This window comes from Mangifera indica, chromosome 18 (assembly GCF_011075055.1).
Source record: "Mangifera indica cultivar Alphonso chromosome 18, CATAS_Mindica_2.1, whole genome shotgun sequence".
NCBI classification, from domain to species: Eukaryota; Viridiplantae; Streptophyta; class Magnoliopsida; order Sapindales; family Anacardiaceae; genus Mangifera; species Mangifera indica.
This window is the reverse complement of record NC_058154.1, coordinates 3,475,486-3,493,150: the sequence shown is the minus strand read 5'-3', so window position 1 is coordinate 3,493,150 and position 17,665 is coordinate 3,475,486. Positions and strand designations below refer to the sequence as shown.

At 33.5% G+C, this 17,665-nt stretch overlaps 1 long non-coding RNA gene across 1 annotated transcript; it reads right to left on the bottom strand.

Moving 5' to 3' along the window:
* Positions 1-14,761: 14,761 nt before the first annotated feature.
* LOC123201621 lies at positions 14,762-16,101 on the bottom strand. Its single transcript, XR_006498864.1, has 3 exons — positions 15,618-16,101; positions 15,394-15,504; positions 14,762-15,329 (listed from the first exon to the last, which is right to left on the bottom strand). It is a non-coding gene; the product is annotated as an uncharacterized LOC123201621 (long non-coding RNA).
* Positions 16,102-17,665: the final 1,564 nt, after the last annotated feature.

Sequence of the window (17,665 nt, the reverse complement as noted above, 5' to 3'; positions counted from 1 at the left end):
ATACATCCGTGAGCAACTCGATACAATGAAAATACAACTGCGCCGCTAAACATCGACGCATAGAGGTAGATGACTCTCGGGGAAAATCGTAGCTCCGTGACAACGTCAAACACTCAAAAAATCGTAACATAAACACGCCACAGTCATCGAAGCTCAATCCCTACTGAGGGACATCCGTCGCTCGATGCAAAGTGAGGGAATCACGTCGTGGAGGCCTCCCTGAAACTGTCCAAAAACTCGTCGCCTCTAATAATGCGGGAATGAATGTCATATACGGTCGCATGCACTACTCAAGAGTCCCTATATTCCCCAAATATGATACCTCTGAATCGTATACCATAATCGATCACTCACGGAAATCTATAACTCCAACGACCCAATGTGCGTTCTCGAAGTTTATAGGGATAAAAACCTATAAACAGTGACACATTTTAGTTAATTATCGTTGTCGTTAACCAATTGAATGTAATAGAAATATATATATATACTATACCTGATCGACCATCCCCCATGGTTTGTACAGTAATCCCAGGGTGTACGCTACATCAACCATCCTCGTGAAGAGCCCCGAAAACTCAAACTCGCCAATCGGTGTGGTCTGCCAACTCTTCCAAGCCATCTCAATATGGCCTCCAAAGAATGTGTGGGTAGTCGTCCAACGTTGTGAGACAGTCGACTGGCGATCGGCCTGCTGTCGACGTAATAAAGCCAAAAAGGAATCCACATGCTAAAATGGTATAAACAAGTTCACGTGTTAGTTATTAATAAATATATCAAGCTTTTTACCAAATTATATAGTATAGACAACTCACATCGTCGGTCAACCACTCGCGCAACTCTACTACAAGCCTCCAAAAGTTGTTCTTCGACTTTGATCCTATGAAGTAGACATCATGTGTGTCAGAAGCCGCAGCTCTGGTATACCATGTGAGGAAAGATTCCTCACGCTCTGACGCAGAGGATGGAATCGTCGTGAGTTACCGTTTCGCCCTCCCTCTGAGTGGATTTATATACGGGGTGCAAACCAGCAGACCCTTCTGAATGATCCGACCACGTGTTGTACGAACCAACTGCATGATACAAAAAACTATTAATTCATTATTTCATTCTGCAAAATCATACACATTTTTCGATTTATGTTACCTTTTCCATGTATGCGGGAAGAGGTTTAGCCGGAGAATCCTGAATCACGGTTAAGTCCACATCGCGTGCTTCCTTTATAGACTGCATAATTATATATAAAAACATCTTAGTGACATATATTTGTCAATTATATTTATTTACTAATTATAATTGACAAACCTTAATGTGGACGGTCTCAGAAACATCCTCCTGGAAGTCCTCCTCCTGTGAACTAATATCCACAAGCTTTTTGGTTGAGCTCGGGATATCAGCAAGTAACCATAGTCGCTCGTCCTGAAAAAAAGACAAAACTTCATTAAAAAAAATATAATATTAAAGACAAATTGATCAATGATATTTCTTAAATCCCTATAACTTGGACTTTCGGGGAAGGTGTTCGGGGAGAACCCTCGATCGATAATATATCAATACCGGTTCCCTATATACATGAAAAGGATAAAATGGTAAATGATATTTCATATAAAATATAATATCATATCTAAAAGTCGATATAATGTATAATAATTATCATACCTCATGTGGAGGATCTAAAGAACCTATATGAGATCCGACCGGATGACCCTCATGAGGAAGACCCTATACGAATATATATTCCCTATATTAATCGATAACCGAAAAAAATACAAAATAAAGTTCCATTGATAAGTGGCATACCTCAGCTTAGACAGGTAATGCAACAGAAGGGCTAACCGATGCGTCCTCCTGGTGACTACCCTAAGATAATAGTAATAATAACTTAATTAGTGACATTTCATAAATAACAATACTATAATATAATAATGACATTTAACAATAAATATAAATTTGAAATGTCATACGAACCTCGTGTGAGTGATGAGATGATATTGCGGTATTAATGGGGGACGTCGGTCGGATATCGTCGTCCCTCTCCTATACGAATGTAATAATAGTTGTCAGAATAATAACACTATAGACATTTTTTATAAGTAATAAATTAGAAGTGGTTTTACAACCTGAGCGACGGGGGCTGGATATGTACGCGTGACGATGTCCTCCAAACGAGTCATACGATCCTCTAATCGAGTCATCTGGAAAGAGATATCGTCATGTAATTGAGTCATCTGGGAAGAGATATCGTCACGAAAACTCGATATCTCAAGTAAAATTGTAGCACCCCAGTGCGCTAATGTAGCATCTAATGTAGAAATACTAGGTGCTACGAATGGGGGACACTGCTTGGTGGCATGATGGGTAGTGCGATCCTCCACTCCAGGATGCTCCTCCACGCTAGGGTGGTCCTCCACTCTAGGATGGTCTGTCGTCCGTGGGCTCTGAACAACAGGGGAACATATAGGCTGCTCTATAACAGGAGGCTGAATAAGCTCCTCATGTGTCTCAGAAGTCTCGACGGGTACATCTGAAGGTACATCTTAAAGTGACGATAATCAAAAAATCGTTCAAAAATCTTTAAAATACGAGTCGATATATCCTGAAATGGTGAAATTCCATAAAACGAAAATGAAATTCGAATTCTAAAAGTTGAAAAACCCTAGAATGGTAACAATAGAAAAAATCTTCAGAAATCAGAAAAATACGAGTCGATATATCATAAAATGGTGAAATTCAGAAAGACGGAACTGAAATTCAGAAAGACGGAACTGAAATTCAAATTCTAAAATTTGAAAAACCCTAGAATGGCAACAATAAAAAAATCCTTCGAAAATCTGAAAAATACGAGTCGATATATCATAAAACGGTGAAATTCAAAAAAACGGAAATGAAATTCAAATTCTAAAAGTTGAAAAACCCTAGAATGGTAACAATCGAAAAAATCTTCAGAAATCTAAAAAATACAAGTCGATATATCGTAAAACGGTGAAATTCAAAAAAACGGAACTGAAATTCGAATTCTAAAATTTGAAAAACCCTAGAATGACAACAATAAAAAAATCCTTCAGAAATCTGAAAAATACGAGTCGATATATCGTAAAACGGTGAAATTCGAAAAAACAAAACTGAAATTCAAATTCTAAAAGTTGAAAAACCCTAGAATGGCAACAATCGAAAAATCTTCAAAAATCTGAAAAATACGAGTCGATATATCGTAAAACGGTTAAATTCGAAAAAACGGAACTGAAATTCGAATTCTAAAAGTTGAAAAACCCTAGAATGGCAACAATAAAAAAATCCTTCAGAAATCTGAAAAATACGAGTCGATATATCGTAAAACAGTGAAATTCAAAAAAATGGAACTGAAATTCGAATTCTAAAAGTTGAAAAACCCTAGAATGGCAACAATCGAAAAATTCTTTGGAAATCTAAAAAATACGAGTCGATATATCGTAAAACAGTGAAATTCGAAAAAGCGGAACTGAAATTCGAATTTTTAAAGTTGAAAAACCCTAGAACAGAAAAAACGGATTTAAAATTCGAAAACTACACGATCAGAAACCCTTGATAAGAAAAGTCTCAATTTACCCCCTCATGAAAATTCCTTTTAAAACAGGTCCACTGTTATATAGAAAATTTCAAAAAAGCCCGCTGTCTTCTAAGGAATCTTCCCAACTCCCCAATATTTTAAAAAAGCTAATTTACCCCCCTAAAAAGGTCAATGTCTGTTTGACGTGGGAGAATTGCTTGACATGGGAAACACTGTTCCCACGTCGGACTGTCGATCTCTTCAGCAGCCATTTTCGGCCAAAATTTCATGTTTTGGCCTCCGATTTCCACATAAAACAAATCTACATAAGGTATAACTAAAACCCCTTAATCAATTCAACGAAAACAACCAAGAATCAAAACATTTTAAGCATTGTTCAAGATCGAAACCCTAAAATTTCAAACCGTAAAATCTCAATCAAATCTCAATAATATGAGCAATAACTTGATTCAAATAAGATTACGAGAGATATACTAACCTTCTTTACCATTTGCGGCTGTCGGAAAGCAAGAAAATCGGCGGAAATGTGGTCGGTCGTGGGATGATCGTGGGAAGTTTTGAGTTTTCTTTGAAATGCACAGTAAAATCGCAAAGATTATCGTGGGAAATAAGAAATTTGACTGTGTTTATATATAAGGGCATTTTCGTAATTTTGCAAAACCCACGACGACGTGACAAATTTCAAAAAAACCCAACGTGGGATAAGACTCTCCCCGACGCCCCAATAGTTTAAAAAAGCTAATTTACCCCCCTAAAAAAATTTCAGTGTCTGTTTGACGTGGGAGAAATTGCTTGACGTGGGAAACACTGTTCCCACGTCGGACTGCCGATCTCTTCGGCAACCATTTTCGGCCAAAATTTCGTTGTTTCGGTCTTCGATTTTCACATAAATCAAATCTACATAGGGTATTACACAAAACCCCTCAATCAATTCAACGAAAACAACCAAGAATCAAAACATTTTAAACATTGTTCAAGAGCGAAACCCTAAAATTTCAAACTGCAAAATCTCAATCAAATCTCAATAATATGAGCAATAACTTTATTCAAACAAGATTACGAGAGATATACTAACCTTCTTTGCCATTTCCGGTTGTCAGAAAGCAAGAAAATCGACGGAAATTTGGGATGACCGTGGGAGATTGGGAAATTTTGAATATTTTTTGAATTTGCACAATAAAATGGTCGTGGGAGTAAGGAAATTTGCTGTGTTTATATATGGGGGCAGTTTCGTCATTTCACAAAACCTGGGTATTTTTGCTTAAACCTGAATATTTTGGGTAATTTTGCTTAGACCCCCTTAATTTTGCCTATTTTTAATAATTTCCCATAAAAAAACACATTATTTAATGCACACTATGACAAAAGTCTTTAACTAGAAAACGTTGTTTATAGTGGTTGGACATCTTTAGTCAAGATTTGATTCGAGTTCACTTTATGATTGGAAATTGATGAGTTGCAACTTAAATTAGAATCACATATAATTTATGTGAATTATGTATATTCTAATGTTGTGCATTAAATTTCAATATAATTAAACAAATTTAAACTCTTACTAATAATTTATAGTGATAAATTTGGAAGTGTTAGAACATCCATATTAATGGAATAATTATATAATGTTATAATAATAAAATTATATATACTTACTTGAATAAGCAAATAAGTATATATTTGATATGTATTATTAAGTGATTGAGTGATTTTAAATTAAAGATAAAGTAATGTTCAATCATATGTTGATATATCATGTTTGTACTCATTTATATATTTAAAAGTTGGTACTGAGAGCATAGCTCATAGTATAAAGTGTTAATTCAACTCTTCATGATCATTCTATTCAATTACAATGACTTAGATTGAAACTGACCAATTGAACTTATTGAATTGTGAACCAATAAGGTAAACAGTTTGATTATCGATTCGGTTTTAAAAAAATTGGTAATCTAATGATTTAGATTGAATTACATTGTTCAAAATCAAACTAGTCAAGGTGTTATCTTCTCGGACCACACTTAAACTAAAACTTTATTTTGAATTTAATTTACTCAAACTGAAAGCAAATTCAAATTCAATGGCTCATATCCACCTAGGGCTGGATTCGAACAGAGCAGAGCTCGAGCTCAACTTGATTCACATATAGTTGGCTCGAGTTCGAGCTCGACTAAGGTCAGCTCAAATTCTACTCGAATTCAGTTTGACTTATTTTTTGTTATCAAAATGACGTCGTTTTAATACATATTTATCAAAACGATGTCGTTTTATTACATATTGATCAAAATGACGTCGTTTTGTATCAAAAATTTTAATTAGAAAATCTGACGAGTAGCTCAAGCTTGAGCTCGAGCTCGGCTAAGACTAACTTGTTTCGGGCTCGACTAAGGCTGACTCATTTCGGGCTCGATCAAACCAAGCTCGAGCTGGCTTGGTTCAAATCCAGCCCCATATCCACCCATGAGTTTAACCATATGGGGATGAGAATTTTGTTTTCATAAATGTTAGGTGACTTTAAACTAGTAAATAAAATGGCTGTACCTAAAAAAATAATATTTTAGAAAACCAAATTAAAAAAAAAGTACCGACCGTACTGGGATAGGGACGTCACGTGACAAAGTGAAACCAACCAAAATTAAAACAACAGCTCTACACTTTTTATAGGGGAGGTGGTGACTGAAGCAGGGTCACAGGCAGGGCCTCCATTTTTGCAACTCGTGAAGAGAGAAATCAATTTCAGCCACTGGATTGACCATTAATTTCATTGAATGGTTGCCATTTTTTCTGTTTCGGACCAAAGAGATTATTCCCACCCAAGGTTTGATGAAAAGACAAAATGCCACCCATTAAGTTTAATAAACCCAAAATGCCACCCATAAATAGTTAACGTTATCAAATTCCGTTAGCAAAAAGGGTATTTAAGTAAATTTGAATAATTTATTTCAAGTGTTATAAAAGCAAGAAATAAATCGTATAAATGATAAAAAATTAAAAAAATTCATTTATTAAAATGAAATTCTGACGAATAATAAATATACTAAGCTGAAATTTACAGGCAATGCACGGCTGTGTGACACGTGGTGAAACTTTAAAATGACATTGAGTTTTTTGGCGTGTTGCGGCGATGAGGGAGACTATATATACTTATAAGGCCAAAAGACTATTTCCCACCCAAGGTTTGATGTTTTCTCAAGTTTCCACCTTTTAACTATAAAAATACCAAACACCCACCTATGATCGGTTAGATTTAACAAAACTCTAATAGTGGTAAGGATAAAATCGTCATTTTTACTATAATATTAAAAATAAACTAAAATAGAATCTAATTTTGCCCCCCTAAACTTTAAAAACTAAAATTTTCCCTCAGCCTAAGTTTTAAAAAATGACAGTTTCACCCTAGGGTTTGGTTTTAAAATCTCCGACGACCGTTCCGGCTCCATTGCCGACAACCTCTCCCTCCCAAAGTAGCCTCTCCTTTTGGCGAATGCTTTCCTCCCATTTGGAGACTCGATCGGCTTCGTCTTCGCCTTGGGAGACAAAGAACTTCGTCGGGGACCGTCTTCCCAGGCGAAGACGAAGCCGTCGTCTGGGAAGACGGTCTTCCCAGAGGTCTTCGTCTGTGCTCCTGAATCCCCAAATAAATATCTGCAATTTCATTAAAATAATAACACGTGGTGAAAATTAAAAAGGTGATATTTTACAAAGAAAATGGGCGGCACAACTCATTATACTTAAGTTCACCATGATTATTTAAAATCAACGGTGGAAAATGTTTGGCTGAGATCCAAGGGCAAGGGATAAGTGTTGAAAAGCTGAGCCAATAGAATTGTAACTGTCATTTTCTACAAATTTGGAAAAATCTTTTAATAACATAAGTTAATTTACATTTGAGAACAAATCACCGTGCAACATGTGTCCAACTTTGTTTCAACACAAATATGAAGAAAAGAAAGAAAGTTCATTCATTTCCTTCAATACTTTCGCATTCCCTTTTAGTGTTCTCTGTAATTTTGAGTATATTGTGAGTGAGAAAATCGTTGAATGATTGACGGTGACGCCAAAACAAGGACGACAACACTTTTGACGACGTTGTCAAAAGTGAATGAAGTAGTTTTCACACTAACAACAACCTAAGCAGTTGTATCCGATTAGCTTTTTCACTAACAATACTAACAACAACCCTAACAGTTTTTCGTGGTGGTGTTAGCACAGAGAACGAGGAAGACTGCACCGATTGAAAGCTTTAATAATTATCTTTGATTGAGATTTACTGAAATGAATTAATCTCAGAATCAATTTTCTATATGTATGTTTTCAGTCAATGATTGCATGTTCAATTATATTGAATCCCACGTTTTAATTTCACTTTTGCTATGTAGTTTTCTATCAATTTGGAATAAACATTTGCAGGATGAAAATCTTCATGCATTTTGTGTGATGGTTCTCCGTAAATTCTAACTTCAAACTGTATAATAGATTACATACATTTCATCAAATATAAATATGTATTGAAACTACAAAATTAATCAAATTTTACAGATTCAACAATACAAAAATCAATAAAAATTCACAAATCGATGAAGTATAAAATTCATTTTTATGTAAATGACATAATCACATTTAATTTTACAGAATTGAGAGTAGTCATTTGGGCATTGTAGAATAAAGGGTAATTAAATAATTTTGTTAATAAAAATAACATAATAAACAATTTATAATTTTCATTTAAGGGTAATTTAGATATTTTATTTCGAAAAGGGCATTTTGGGTTTATTAAACTTAATGGGTGGCATTTGTTCATCAAACCTTGGGTGGGAAAGGGTTCTTTGGCCTTCTGTTTCAGATTGACTTGGCTCTGAATCTTTTCTGTTTCGAGGGGCCATATTTGTTGTTGAAATTGTGGATTATTCTGTTGAATTTATGCCATGGACAAAATCTCCTGAATAGAGCCGTACTGATTTGTCCTTTGAACTTTTACTTACATCAAAGGCTCTGAGTGTGATTAATAGCTGTGTTTTGTTTTTATTATGTAAGGCGAAAAAGCTTAAACACCCTTTTATAAACTATTAAAATTAATAAAATTTATTAATTTTAAGAATAAAATTATCATTTAATTAATAATATTAAAAACAGAAAACTTTATCTTTATTTCTTTTCAAAATCTTAAAAATTAATAATTTTTTTCAATATTAAATTTTAAAAAATCATATTTTAGTTTTAAGGTTTTTACTTTTCAGTGATAGCTTTCAAATAAACGATTGCCTTCTTCAGCAATCTTTCAATGATGTCTCTCTCTCTTTGGCATGTCTTTCCTTTCTAGCTATCTTCTCCCGATGCTGTTGAATATAAAGAGTTTTATGGTAATATATTGACAGTGTTTGGGTTCAAATATGTGTTTTATGATAATGTCATGTTGGCATCATTATATAATTTGATAGTTTTGATTTGATGATTCGAAAAGTGATTGAGCTTAAATAAAATTTGGTTTGAGATTAATGTCTTTTTAATATTGTCATATTAGAGTTCCTTTTATTGGTGATTCTTCTTCTTCAACAACTTCTTTTTTCTAGGTTTTATTAATGACTAGTTCAAATGGATCAAGTTTGATCTTGAACTAATTATTTTGAATTCAAGTTAAGCTCGAATTAATCTTTATTTAAACTCAGTTTGATTTAAATCCACTTCTAATTTATTTTTTGACTCAAAGATAAAAATAAAAAATTCATAAATAAAGAAAGAAACACAAAAAGAGTAAAAACAAATACCGAAACGCCACAAAATGAAATAGAATCAAATCTAAGAAACCCATGTAGATTTCATAGCAAAAATTGAACTTTTTTTTGGCTGTACATAAAGGAACGGTACAAACTGAAACCAAAATTCAAACTCTTTTGCCTCTTCTTCTACAACAACTCTTTTTTCTCAATATTATTAATGATTAGTTCAAACAGGTCAAGTTTGATCTCAAACTAATTATTTTGAATTCAAATTAAAACTCAAATTAATCTTTATTTAAACTCAATTTGATTCAAATTCACTCCTAATTTATTGTACGCCTCAAAGACAAAAAAAATCCATAAATGAAGAAAGAAACGTAAGAAGAGTCAAGACAAACACTGAACTGTCACAAGATGAAATAGAATGAAATCTAAGAACCCATGCAGATTTCATAGCAAAAATTGAACTTTTTTCGGCAGGATAAAAAGCAAGAATTAATGAAAATGTGGATGAAACAATTCATTGATATAAAATATGGAATTAATAAATTTGAAAACGATTGATGCAATACATACAAATGGAATATGTTGAGATATTGAAATGAATATTAAATCTTTCAAATTTTGAATACTAACTACTTACTAATCCAAAATCTTCATAAAATTTAGATGAAAAAATTTTAGAGAATTTTATTGAACTCAAAGGATAGCTAAACCAAAGCTTGGTTCTCTCTAGAAAATTTACATACATTTATATTACAAATTTAGAACTATTATACTTACCGAAAAAAAAATTTTGAACAATTATGAAACATAATTATTACAAGTTTTGATTTTTTTGTATGAATTATCAAACTTTTGCAGGTGAGTATCTTGGCCTTTTTAGGCGAAGAATCTTCAACTTTGCAGGATTTGCTTTTCGAAAATTGACACCATATGCCAGAAAATCTTACGAATTTTTGTAGTCTGTGCAGGAGAATTCATTTCATCAACTTGCTTTGTTTCAACTTTGGCAACTTTGGTGAGAAATACCTTTTAATTTGCATCTTGCTTTCTTTTATGGAACAATTTTTTTTTTCCAAACTTTGTTAAAGGAATCTAGTGCTTTGCTCTTAACTCTCTTGTTTTTGTTTATAGGAAAGCTAGGTGGATGTTACATTTTTTGAGTAATCTTAAAAATGATTTTGACCATATGGATATTATTTGGATAAGTTCAAATGGCAAGGGATTTTTGTATAATTCTCTTAACGCTAAAAATTCATCAAAACTTTGAGAATCCGTCAAAATTTTAAACTTGATATTTTGATTGAGTAATTGTTTGCACCAGTATCTTGAGCCATTGGTTTTTTGTTTGATTTGTCTTGATTGAATTATTTTGAAAATATTAGAGGATTTCAAAATAGTCTTCCTTTCCCAAAAGACATTTGGTACATCCAAACATTTATACCATATATTTCTTCCCAAAAGGAAGAAACATATTGTTGGATTACTTAAGAAAACTCTTTGGATTACCTTATATTTTTTAATGAGGATGATTATTTCGGAATCCTTTAATGTTTTAAAATGATTCAATCAAAACAAATTACCTAAAAAGCCAATGGCTCAAGATGCTGGTGCAAACAATTACTCAAAAAAAAAGTTTAGAATTTAGACGGATTCTCAAAGATTTGATGAATTTTTGGCGTTGAGAGAGTTATGCAAAGATCCCTCGCCATTTGAACTTATCTAATTTATACCTATTGGATCAAAATCATTTTCAAGATTACATAAAGAATGTGACATCTACTTGACTTTCTTACAAGCAAGAGCAAAAAAGATAAGAGTATATCATAAGATTCCTTGAACAAAGTTTGAAAAAAAATAAACATGTTTCATAAAAAAAAGCAAGATATAAATTAAAGCATATTTCTTGCCAAAGTTGAAATAAAGCAAGTTGATGAAATGAATTCTCATGCAAAGACTACAAAAATTCAAAAAATTCTTTGGCACATGGTGTCAATTTTCAAAAGCAAAGCTTGCAAAGCTAAAGATTTTTGGCAAAACAAGCCATGATACTCGCTTGCAAAAATTCAATAATTTATCCAAAGAAATCAAAACTTGTAATAATTATGTTACAAAATAGGTCAAAATTTGTATTATAAATATACGTAAGTTCTTTAGAGAGAACCAAACTTTTGTTTAACCATCATTTGAGTTCAATACAATTCTTAAAAAATTTTCTCATCTAGATTTTGTGAAGACTTTGGATTAACAAATGGTAAATATTCGAAATTCAAAAGTTCAAAGATTTGATATTCATTTCAATATTTCAATATATTCCAATTGCATGCATTGCATTAGTCGTTTTCAAATTTATTAATTCCATATTTTATATCAATTAATTGTTTCATCCATTCGAAAAAATAAGTTAAATTTTTGCTATGAAATCTACATGGGTTCTTAGATTTGATTCTATTTTATCTCTTGATGGCTCAGTGTTCATTTTTTCTCCTTTTGTGTTTCTCTTTTTATTTATGAATTTTTTTGTCTGTAAGTTACAAAATAAATTAAGAATAGATTTGAATCAAATTAATTTTAAATAAAGATTAATCTGAATTTTACTTAAATTATAACAATTGATTTGAGATCAAATTTGACTTTTTCGAACTAATAATTAATAATATTGAGAAAAAAAAAGTTATTAAAAAAGAAAAATCATCAATAAAAAGAACTTTTATATAATAATGTTAATGAAACATTAACCTCAAACTAAATTTAATTTGAGCTCAACTCACTTTTCCAATCATCAAATCGAAGCCATCAAATTATTTATGATGTCAACATGACATCATCATAAAATACTGATTTGAACCCAAACACTTTTTCCATAATTTCTTTCTCAATAGCAGCTGTTAATCCAGTATTAAGGTGAGCTGTGCTGCTAATCTCCATTGATATTCTTCTGGGTTTGATGCCTATGAATTATTTATCCACAGCATGGCCTATCAGGAATGCCAAGGAAAATTTACTCAGGAATTTATGAATTTCTGCAGCTTCCTGAGAATATTTGTCGATCCTCACTATCCAACCAGGCCTTTGCAATGCTGCTCTCATATTTGTTTCAAACTCAACTTGTTTTATTGGTTTCTTCGTATATAAAGTAAACTGTCAAATAATTCTGTACCATATGACTTTATCACCGGTTTAAAGTTTAAACCAATTACAGACTGCATTTAATAATAAGAAAATTGAAAGCTACTGTCTATTATAATTTATGGGTAGATCGGAGTCAAACCAAACCGGAACGGATAGTTCAAGTTTGGCTAGTTTAAGCTGGCGATGGGTTTATCGGAGAAGCCACCGGAGAAGAAAAAGAACAATGGTAAAGGAGCGGCAGAAGAAAAGTCCTCTGAGAAAATTTTACTAAATCTTCTGAGATTGAGGAGGCAGAGAGGAATAGTACCAACCAATTTGACAAGATAGCTACCATGATCAAACGAAGGCAACTGATTGTACCAACAAAATTCTTCATGGAATCAAATCATATTGTTCTTTTGATTCTCCCCCTGATTGAAAGGCAAAATTATCATCAAAAGATATGAAAGATTTGGTTTCAGTGGCCCCTATATGATATTCCTGCCAATCAAGATTGTGCCAAGTGAACTTTATAGTAGGGTGGACATGATTTGAAGCGATTCGGTCAAATCCACAATTTGGTTTAGACAAATTGATTTTAAATTAGAATTCTAGTTTGACAACTTAAATCGAAATCGCTTATTTATTTATCCAGTAATATTGTTTATTCTACTAGCAATACTATACGTCAATTCTAACATACATAAAATGGCTTCTAGCTCGGAATCCACCCCTACTTTCGAGCGGAACACAAGGAAAATTGCTTCTTAGGAGATTATTCTTCCGCAAATAAACCTCCCGACCAAGGATTTGGACTAGTAAAATTTCGCAATGCTAATACTAAAATGCAATGCATCTGCAGATAACCTGATAAACCATTTAACTTGTGCTTATTATAGCTTGTGAAAATGAAAGTCAACTTCCAGAAATCCTGGAAAATCATGCGTGAATTATGTAAATTTATAATTTGAAGTATGAGATTCTGAAAATGAAGCTGATTTAGACATTAAATATTATAAAAGTGCTTGGCAGAGAAAGAACAGTAAAACACCCTTTATGGTTTAAAGGAGGGTGAACTGCTCTTTCTCTGTCACACTTCCTGAACAAATATGTATTTACATGTGGATTTGAGATTATAATTCCCAGTTTCATATAGCAAGGGCTGCAAACAAGTCAATGAATAGCTCCCGAGCAGCTCGGTGAGCTTGCGGCTTTGCTCAAATATAATATATAAACCCCAAAAATTAAAAATTTTGCACTTATACTCTAAAAGATGTTATATTTACCCCCTAAAACATTACCTCTTAGTACAACAATTTTTTTGGCACCCTAAGCTTTTAAAATTTGCACACACAACCCAATGTCAAACTTTGAATGCAAAAGTTAATCGATAAATATATAAATTAAGAGGTTTAACAATTTTTTAAGCCGAGTTCAAGTTGTTTATATCTTAATCTCTACCCTGTAACTGTCAAGCTCATTGAGTTCAAACTTGAGCATTGCATAAAACTAATGGAGCTAAGCTCGAGCCCAATAATACTCGATTCAGTTCAGTTGCAATCCTAATATTAGCCATTAAATCCAAGTTATATCCAAGGACTTCAGCAATATTTTGGAGATAGTGGCAATTCTTTTGAAACTTGTATGAATAAATTCCCAAACCATCAAAAGGAATAAACTTGAAGTATATTTTTCTTTTTTAACATGAATACATTTGGTACCACAAAAGCTGAAGCTTTACCTGCATTTGCCGAGTTAATATATAAGTCAAACATTCATAACCAAGGCTGAGATGTTGCCACCACTCCCGTTATCAGCATATATACTGCTAGAAGCCTATTTTGAGGCAATATGCAAGCTAGCTATTCAACATAAGGGGGGGCAATTTTCCCAAATTTTGTTCAGATTTTAAGTATTTATTTCTGTAACAATCACAAATGGGTAAAACTGTTCGGAACCCAGCCAATGTAAGCAAATAACCAATGGAATCCACACACTCAGCCGACACAGAATGAAACCAACCAACAGAAATGAAAAACCAAAAATGCAAAATACCCAAAACAGAATATAGAAAATGACTCTACTCTCCTCTAGCATTTGAGAGGCTAGACTCTCTCCACTCCACTGGCTTTTGAGAGGCTAGCTCTCTCCCTCAATGACTGTCCAAAGTTGTCCACGCTTTCATAACTGCCCTTGTATGCCACCTGTGCTCCCAATTCCTTTCTCTTGTGGGTGACCTAAATCCTTAACTTTAACATTATACAAAAGCGTACCCTTAAAATCAGCTTGTAAGAGGGCGGTGACCAGGTGGTTAATTGTTATGACAGATGAGAGAATGCTGAAATAACAAAATTACATTGATTTGTACGGTTGACCTATTAGTTCTTCTGCATTCTATAATTTTCATTTTATTGAACGTCAATCCACAAATGAACCTCCCTACTAAGAGACATGGATAAGTACAGATTTAACAATCTTAATTCTGACTTGCACCTAAGCGAGATATGATAAACAACTGAACTGATGCAAACTTTTCAAAATGAAAGAGGTGCTTCCTGATGCGGTATATATGGAAACTGTAGAGGAATGCAGCCAACGTTACCGCCAGAAATGACATTAAATTCAACTTCCAGAAATCCCGAAATAAGGTAAATCATAGTAGAGCTTTGTCATATCCCATTAATATAATAAGCATGAACTTCAGCTGGGATTGAGCTTGGGTAACCTCAGCTTGAGTTCAAGTCTAGCCGACTCGAATCTAGTGAATCACCGAAAAGCAGCTCGCAGATTCATTTTCGCTAACGGTTTTCTTCTTTTTCTTTATATTTGACAACTCTTCTTCTCCAATGCTTTCTGAAGGCTTTCTCCAACAACCTCATTGTCAGCTCTACCTAGCTTGAACTAGACTTTCTAAATTCAAGCCGACCCCTATTCTGACTCGACCTGGTTCGAATTCACCCCTAACACATTGATTCATAAATCATAAACTATTGAAGTATTAGAAAGAAAGCAAGAAAGGATTACCTGTGGATTGGAGATAACAATTCCCATAATATAAGCCATAAAATCCAGAGTAGAGTGAGGGGAGTTCTGGACTCCTCCGACTACACAACGTTCAGACTCAGGGACAAGATCCTATACAAGAGAAGTGGGGCAGGCAAATAAATAAGAAAGATGGAAATTTTAGACTTAAAAAGATATCTTTATATTGACAAAATTCAGAAGGGCAAAATCAAGGAGCTTATAACTGCAATTGTTGAATGACAGATAAATCAAACATCCATAACCCAAGCCGAGAAATTGCCACTCCACCCATTAGCATGACATGTATGCTGCCAAAAGGCCATGTGGGACCCCTATTGAAGCAACAAATACTAAAACCCAAATAAATATGAAAAAATGTTATAAATTTTAAAAAGATGGTGGTCCAATTGGATCAATCCCTTGAGCCATGGCGAGCCCAGGTGGCACCAGCCAGTTATCCTTCCACTGCCAGGAGCGGGAGGTAGACGCTGCTCTGTGAAGCCAGCCTCACGCGATATCCTCCACTCTAATAACCATAAACCTCCAACCTTCGGCAGAGACCCATGGCTCAATTCTCGGCTTGGAACGGGCTAGCCAGTGAAAAGCCAACATGAGCCCGACTGTAGAGATTAAACCAATGTTCCACCACTTCAAAGCCCCCACTTGGGTTACAAGCTTACGTTACCAAGCTCGGCGAAGAAGTGCAAGCCTTCAGTCTGCTATATAGTAGCTGCGACGCTCGCAGGTCACCGATGTGGGATCTGTAAATGCTTCATTTATCTAAATGGTTAGTTTAATCCTTGCAGGATTTTTAAATTCGAAACACATGTAAACTTTTTCGAATTTATTAAATCCCCCCAAAACTTATTGAAAATCCCACCATCTTAGTAATAGAAATAGTTTGAAGGTGTAACATGAATTAAATCCACATAAATAAAATATAAAATTATTCATACGCAAAACACATTATTCAATGCACATCATGACAAAAGTCCTTAATCGTGGGTTTGTAGTTTGGAGTCTAAATTGCTGGAGGCTCTCGGGGTCTTACCGCAAAGATTCATTGGATTAATAAAAAAAACACATTATTTAATGCACACTATGACAAAAGTCTTTAACTAGAAAGATTTGTTTAGTCAAGATTTGATTCGAGTTCACTTTATGATTGGAAGTTGATGAGTTGCAACTTAAATTAGAATCACATATAATTTATGTGAATTATGTATATTCTAATGTTGTGCATTAAATTTCAATATAATTAAACAAATTTAAACTCTTACTAATAATTTATAGTGATAAAATTGGGAGTGTTATAACATCCATATTAATGGAATAATTATATAATGTTATAATAATAAAATTATATATACCTACTTGAATAAACAAATGAGTATACATTTGATATGTATTATTAAGTGATTGAGTGATTTTAAATTAAAGATAAAGTAATGTTCAATCATATGTTGACATATCATATTTGTACTCATTTGTATATTTAAAAGTTGGTACTGAGAGCATAACTCATAGTATAAAGTGTTAATTCAACTTTTCATGATCATTCCATTAAATTACAATGACTTAGATTAAAACTGACCAATTGAACTTATTGAATTGTGAACCAATAAGGTAAACAGTTTGATTATCGATTCGGTTTTAAAAAAATTGGTAATCTAATGATTTAGATTGAATAACATTGTTCAAAATCAAACTAGTCAAGGTGTTATCTTCTCGGACCACACTTAAACTAAAACTTTATTTCGAATTTAATTTACTCAAACCGAAAGCAAATTCAAATTCAATGGCTCATATCCACCTAGGGCTGGATTCGAGCAGAGCAGAGCTCGAGCTCGGCTTGATTCATATATAGTTGGCTCGAGTTCGAGCTCGACTAAAGTCAGCTCAAATTCTGCTCGAGTTCAGTTCGACTTATTTTTCGTTATCAAAACGACATCATTTTAATACATATTGATCAAAACGACGTCGTTTTGTATAAAAAAATTTTAATTAGAAAATCTGACGAGTAGCTCAAGGTTGAGCTTAAGCTCAACCGAGCTCAGCTAAGGCCGACTTGTTTCGGGCTCAATCGAGCCGAGTTCAAGCTGGCTTGGTTCAAATCCAGCCCCATATCCACCCATGAGTTTAACCATGTGGGGATGAGAATTTTGTTTTCATAAATGTTAGGTGACTTTAAACTGGTCAATAAAATGGCTGTACCTAAAAGAATAGTGTTTTAAAAAACCAAATTAAAAAAAAAGTACCGACCGTACTGGGA